Source organism: Crinia signifera, chromosome 8 (genome assembly GCF_055691185.1).
Source record: "Crinia signifera chromosome 8, ASM5569118v1, whole genome shotgun sequence".
In the NCBI taxonomy this organism is placed as follows: Eukaryota; Metazoa; Chordata; class Amphibia; order Anura; family Myobatrachidae; genus Crinia; species Crinia signifera.
The window spans coordinates 17,185,016-17,192,784 of record NC_139224.1 but is presented as its reverse complement, the minus strand read 5'-3'; positions in this window follow the sequence as shown (position 1 = coordinate 17,192,784).

Below are 7,769 nucleotides of genomic sequence, written 5' to 3'. Positions count from 1 at the left end.
ACAGATTAAGGGGCTCATTTATAAATGAGTGATATGATAAATGGCGCCAATCGGCCAATCAGCGGGAGGTTAGCAGCACACATGGGGGGTCTGTTAGCGGGAGGTGGGCAGCACACATGGGGGGGGGTCTGTTAGTGGGAGGTGGGCAGCACACATGGGGGATCTGTTAGCGGGAGGTGGGTAGCACACATGGGGGGTCTGTTAGCGGGAGGTGGGCAGCACACATGGGGGAGTCTGTTAGCGGGAGGTGGGCAGCACACATGGGGGATCTGTTAGCGGGAGGTGGGCAGCACACATGGGGGGGTCTGTTAGCGGGAGGTGGGCAGCACACATGGGGGGGTCTGTTAGTGGGAGGTGGGCAGCACACATGAGGGATCTGTTAGCGGGAGGTGGGCAGCACACATGGGGGATCTGTTAGCGGGAGGTGGGCAGCACACATGGGGGGGTCTGTTAGTGGGAGGTGGGCAGCACACATGGGGGATCTGTTAGCGGGAGGTGGGCAGCACACATGGGGGATCTGTTAGCGGGAGGTGGGCAGCACACATGGGGGGGTCTGTTAGCGGGAGGTGGGCAGCACACATGGGGGGGGTCTGTTAGCAGGAGGTGGGCAGCACACATGGGGGATCTGTTAGCGGGAGGTGGGTAGCACACATGGGGGGGTCTTTTAGCGGGAGGTGGGTAGCACACATGGGGGGTCTGTTAGTGGGAGGTGGGCAGCACACATGGGGGAGTCTGTTAGCGGGAGGTGGGCAGCACACATGGGGGATCTGTTAGCGGGAGGTGGGCAGCACACATGGGGGGGTTTGTTAGCGGGAGGTGGGCAGCACACATGGGGGGGTCTGTTAGCAGGAGGTGGGCAGCACACATGGGGGGATCTGTTAGCGGGAGGTGGGCAGCACACATGGGGGGGTTTGTTAGCGGGAGGTGGGCAGCACACATGGGGGGGTCTGTTAGCGGGAGGTGGGCAGCACACATGGGGGGATCTGTTAGCGGGAGGTGGGCAGCACACATGGGGGATCTGTTAGCGGGAGGTGGGCAGCACACATGGGGGGGTCTGTTAGCGGGAGGTGGGCAGCACACATGGGGGGTCTGTTAGCGGGAGGTGGGCAGCACACATGGGGGGGTCTGTTAGCGGGAGGTGGGCAGCACACATGGGGGGGTCTGTTAGCGGGAGGTGGGCAGCACACATGGGGGGATCTGTTAGCGGGAGGTGGGTAGCACACATGGGGGGTCTGTTAGCGGAGGTTGGGCAGCACACATAGGGGGTCTGTTAGTGGGAGGTGGGTAGCACACATGGGGGGTCTGTTAGCGGGAGGTGGGTAGCACACATGGGGGGACTGTTAGCGGGAGGTGGGCAGCACACATGGGGGATCTGTTAGCGGGAGGTGGGCAGCACACATGGGGGGTCTGTTAGCGGGAGGTGGGCAGCACACATGGGGGGGTCTGTTAGCGGGAGGTGGGCAGCACACATGGGGGGGGTCTGTTAGCGGGAGGTGGGCAGCACACATGGGGGGGTCTGTTAGCGGGAAGTGGGTAGCACACATGGGGGGGGTCTGTTAGTGGGAGGTGGGCAGCACACATGGGGGGTCTGTTAGTGGGAGGTGGGCAGCACACATGGGGGATCTGTTAGTTGGAGGTGGGCAGCACACATGGGGGGGTCTGTTAGCGGGAGGTGGACAGCACACATGGGGGGATCTGTTAGCGGGAGGTGGGTAGCACACATGGGGGGTCTGTTAGCGGAGGTTGGGCAGCACACATGGGGGATCTGTTAGCGGGAGGTGGGCAGCACACATGGGGGGTCTGTTAGCGGGAGGTGGGCAGCACACATGGGGGGGTCTGTTAGCGGGAGGTGGGCAGCACACATGGGGGGGTCTGTTAGCGGGAGGTGGGCAGCACACATGGGGGGGTCTGTTAGCGGGAAGTGGGTAGCACACATGGGGGGTCTGTTAGTGGGAGGTGGGCAGCACACATGGGGGTCTGTTAGTTGGAGGTGGGCAGCACACATGGGGGATCTGTTAGTTGGAGGTGGGCAGCACACATGGGGGGGTCTGTTAGCGGGAGGTGGACAGCACACATGGGGGGATCTGTTAGCGGGAGGTGGGTAGCACACATGGGAGGTCTGTTAGCGGAGGTTGGGCAGCACACATGGGGGATCTGTTAGCGGGAGGTGGGCAGCACACATGGGGGGTCTGTTAGCGGGAGGTGGGCAGCACACATGGGGGGGTCTGTTAGCGGGAGGTGGGCAGCACACATGGGGGGGTCTGTTAGCGGGAGGTGGGCAGCACACATGGGGGGGTCTGTTAGCGGGAAGTGGGTAGCACACATGGGGGTCTGTTAGTGGGAGGTGGGCAGCACACATGGGGGGTCTGTTAGTTGGAGGTGGGCAGCACACATGGGGGGGTCTGTTAGCGGGAGGTGGGCAGCACATAGGGGACTGTTAGCGGGAGGTGGGCAGCACATAGGGGACTGTTAGCGGGAGGTGGGCAGCACACATGGGGGGTCTGTTAGCGGGAGGTGGGTAGCACACATGGGGGGGTCTGTTAGTGGGAGGTGGGCAGCACATAGGGGACTGTTAGCGGGAGGTGGGAAGCACACATGGGGGGGGTCTGTTAGTGGGAGGTGGGCAGCCGGCTGGCATCGGTTCCATCTTGTCCCATCTGAGACCACGGGCTGCCAGCTGGGTTATATCTCGGATACTGCACGTTCCTGGCTGCAGACTCCGTATTATTCTCACACCTCAGTAAATGGGTTTATCCAGTAACCAGAGTCTTACACAAATATTATCCCATGTGGCTGGGGCAGGGCGAGTGCTGCAGCTACTACGGGCACAGGCTCGTCTCTCTGTCTGGAAGCAGGGACAGCGCTCTCCCTCCTGAGTGCACAACAAGAGGGAAAACACACAAAGGGGGGATTCTAATACAATGGTCGGGCTGCGCGCATTTCTGCGAATAGTGGGATCGCTGGACGGTGGGCGGAGAGGGGCAGCGGGCAGCCCCATTACCTATATGGGAACGCCCAGCATTTCATGGGCGTTCCCATGAGTACGCTGGCTATTCTCATGGTAATGAGGCCGCAACGGATGTCAGCTGCTCGCCCATTTCCTCTCGAGGGTGCACGCATATATGGCTGCCGACCATCGAATGATGTGGGTGTTCCCCCGCAGCATGCGAATGGATGTTTATGATAAAATGATAAACATCTATTGGAATCAACCAGAATAGGCTTATTTATCCCCGACTCCCAGAACCAAATGGTCCCCTAGGAAGTAAGGGTCTTCTGATCCCCTTTTTACTATTCCATTTCCCTGAGGTCTGCCAAAGCGTCCCCCCTATACCTGCTCTTACCCTGGAGGAAGGAAATCAGAGTCTCAGGGGACCCCTCGTCCTAGATCTTAGGTAGAGGACCCCATTAGGGCTGCAGTAAGAACATGCAGTGACAAATAGTGGCAGACTAGAAGAATAACAAGGGCCCCATAAAATTCATCCCCAGCCCCGAGGTAATAGGTCCCACTGCGCAGTTCCTCACCCCAATCAACAGATTAACCCTTTGAGTGCCAACATCTCTGTAAGAGATGTACAAAATATCTGCTAAAAATCCCAGCGTCGCTCACATTTGTTATACAAATTCAAATATAAAATGTTGAATAAAAATGGATTCTATTTCCAATATAAGGTGACATCACAGGTCATTATGGTGACATCACAGGTCATTATGATGTATAGAAAGGTTTGCTTGGCAATTTTCACAACGATATTGACAAATTCACTTAGGACTCAAAGGGTTAAGAAGCAAATGACCAAAACAAGGAGCCACAGTATAATCCCTGTACAATGACGCACCCTACACCCAGGAGGTGTACGCTCGCCACGAAATATGGCCACACACTTACCTGTACTCCTGCCAGCGACCACTCAACCTACCCACACTTACCTGCACTCCTGCCAGCGACCACTCAACCTACACACACTTACCTGCACTCCTGCCAGCGACAACTCAACCTACACACACTTACCTGTACTCCTGCCAGCGACCACTCAACCTACACACACTTACCTGCACTCCTGCCAGCGACCACTCAACCTACACACACTTACCTGCACTCCTGCCAGCGACCACTCAACCTACACACACTTACCTGCACTCCTGCCAGCGACCACTCAACCTACACACACTTACCTGCACTCCAGCCAGCGACCACTCAACCTACACACACTTGCCTGCACTCCTGCCAGCGACCACTCAACCTACACACACTTGCCTGCACTCCTGCCAGCGACCACTCAACCTACACACACTTACCTGTACTCCTGCCAGCGACCACTCAACCTACACACACTTACCTGCACTCCTGCCAGCGACCACTCAACCTACACACACTTACCTGCACTCCTGCCAGCGACCACTAAACCTACACACACTTGCCTGCACTCCTGCCAGCGACCACTCAACCTACACACACTTGCTTGCACTCCTGCCAGCGACCACTCAACCTACACACACTTACCTGCACTCCTGCCAGCGACAACTCAACCTACACACACTTGCCTGCACTCCTGCCAGCGACCACTCAACCTACACACACTTACCTGCACTCCTGCCAGTGACCACTCAACCTACACACACTTACCTGCACTCCTGCCAGCGACCACTCAACCTACACACACTTACCTGCACTCCAGCCAGCGACCACTCAACCTACACACACTTGCCTGCACTCCTGCCAGCGACCACTCAACTTACACACTTACCTGCACTCCTGCCAGCGACCACTCAGCCTACACACACGTTCCTGTACTCCTGCCAGCGACCACTCAACCTACACACACTTACCTGCACTCCTGCCAGTGACCACTCTGCCTACTCACACTTACCTGCACTCCTGCCAGTGACCACTCAACTTACCTGCACTCCTGCCAGCGACCACTCAACCTACACACACTTACCTGCACTCCTGCCAGTGACCACTCTACCTACTCACACTTACCTGCACTCCTGCCAGTGACCACTCAACTTACCTGCACTCCTGCCAGTGACCACTCAACCTACACACACTTACCTGCACTCCTGCCAGTGACCACTCACCCTACACGCACTTAACTCTACTGCCAGTGACCACTCACCCTACACACACACTTACCTGCACTCCTACCAGTGACCACTCAACTTACACACACTTATCGGTACTTCTGTCAGTGACCTCCTACCCTACACACACACCCTTCTCCTGCTAGTGACCTCCTACCCTACACACACTTACCTCTTCTCCGGCCAGTGACCTCCTACCTCACACACACACACTTACCTCGGTACTTGTGTAGTTTCACGGCGCCAGCATGGCGCCGTGCTACTTCCGGGTGTACGCTCGCCACGAAATATGGCCAAAAAAGTAACTTAACTCCATGCCAACATGGATAGTTCATACCTCCACTATCCATGTTGGCATGGAGTTGATTTTAAATAGCGTGGCGAGCGTAGCGAGCCACCGAGCCCGCAGCGTGGGCGAGCGAAGCAAGCCCCGCAAGGGGACTCAGACGCACGGCGCCATGCTGGCGCCGTGAAACTACACAAGTACCCTTACCTCTACTCCTGCCAGTGACCTCCTACCTTACACACACACACACACACACTTACCTCTTCTCCGGCCAAAGACCACCTACCCTACACACACTTACCTCTTCTCCTGCCAGTGACCTCCTACCCCCCCCACACACACACACACACACACACACACACTCACACTCACACACACACTTTCCTGTACTCCTGCCAGTGACCACTTACCCTACACACACACACACCTCTTCTCCTGTCAGTGACCTTCTACCCACACACACACTTACCTCTTCTCCTGCCAGTGACCTGCTACCTCACACACACACTTATCTCTACTCCTACCAGTGACCTCCTACCCTAAACACACTTACCTCTTCTCCGGCCAGTGACCTCCAACCTCACACACACACACACACACACACTTACCTCTTCTCCGGACAGTGACCTCCTACCTCACACACACTTACCTCTTCTCCTGCCAGTGACCGCCTACCCTACACACACTTACCTCTTCTCCTGCCAATGACCGGCTACCCTACACACTCACACTTGCCTCTTCTCCTGCCGTTGACCTCCTACCCTACACACACACACACTTACCTCTTCTCCTGCCAGTGACCACCTACCCTACACACACACACTTACCTCTTCTCCTGCCAGTGACCTCCTACCCTACACACACACTTACCTCTTCTCCTGCTAGTGACCTCCTACCCTACACACATTTACCTCTTCTCCGGCCAGTGACCTCCTACCACACACACACACTTACCTCTTCTCCTGCCAGTGACCACCTACCCTACACACACACTTACCTCTTCTCCTGCCAGTGACCACCTACCCTACACACACACTTACCTCTACTCCTGCCAGTGAGCTCCTACCCTACACACACACTTACCTCTTCTCCTGCCAGTGACCACCTACCCTACACACACACTTACCTCTTCTCCTGCCAGTAACCACCTACCCTACACACACACTTACCTCTCCTCCTGCCAGTGACCTCCTACCCTACACACACTCTTACCTCTTCTCCTGCCAGTGACCACCTACCCTACACACACACTTACCTCTTCTCCTGCCAGTGACCTCTTACCCTACACACACAATTACTTCTTCTCCTGCCAGTGACCTCCTACCCTACACACACACTTACCTCTTCTCCTGCTAGTGACCGCCTACCCTACACATACTTACCTCTTCTCCGGCCAGTGACCTCCTACCCTACACACACACTTACCTCTTCTCCTGCTAGTGACCTCCTACCCTACACACACTTACCTCACACTTACCCTACACACACACACACACACTTACCTCTTCTCCTGCCAGTGACCACCTACCCTACACACACACTTACCTCTTCTCCTGCCAGTGACCACCTACCCTACACACACACTTACCTCTTCTCCGGCCAGTGACCTCCTACCTCACACACACACTTACCTCGGTACTATCCATGTTGGCATGGAGTTGATTTTAAATAGCGTGGCGAGCGTAGCGAGCCACCGAGCCCACAGCGTGGGCGAGCACTTACCTCTTCTCCTGCCAGTGACCACCTACCCTACACACACACTTACCTCTTCTCCTGCCAGTGACCACCTACCCTACACACACACTTACCTCTTCTCCGGCCAGTGACCTCCTACCTCACACACACACTTACCTCGGTACTATCCATGTTGGCATGGAGTTGATTTTAAATAGCGTGGCGAGCGTAGCGAGCCACCGAGCCCGCAGCGTGGGCGAGCGAAGCAAGCCCCGCAAGGGGACTCAGACGCACGGCGCCATGCTGGCGCCGTGAAACTACACAAGTGCCCTTACCTCTACTCCTGCCAGTGACCTCCTACCTTACACACACACACACACACACACTTACCTCTTCTCCGGCCAAAGACCACCTACCCTACACACACTTACCTCTTCTCCTGCCAGTGACCTCCTACCCCACACACACACACACACACACACACACACACACACTCACACACACACTTTCCTGTACTCCTGCCAGTGACCACTTACCCTACACACACACACACACCTCTTCTCCTGTCAGTGACCTTCTACCCACACACACACTTACCTCTTCTCCTGCCAGTGACCTCCTACCTCACACACACACTTATCTCTACTCCTACCAGTGACCTCCTACCCTAAACACACTTACCTCTTCTCCGGCCAGTGACCTCCAACCTCACACACACACACAC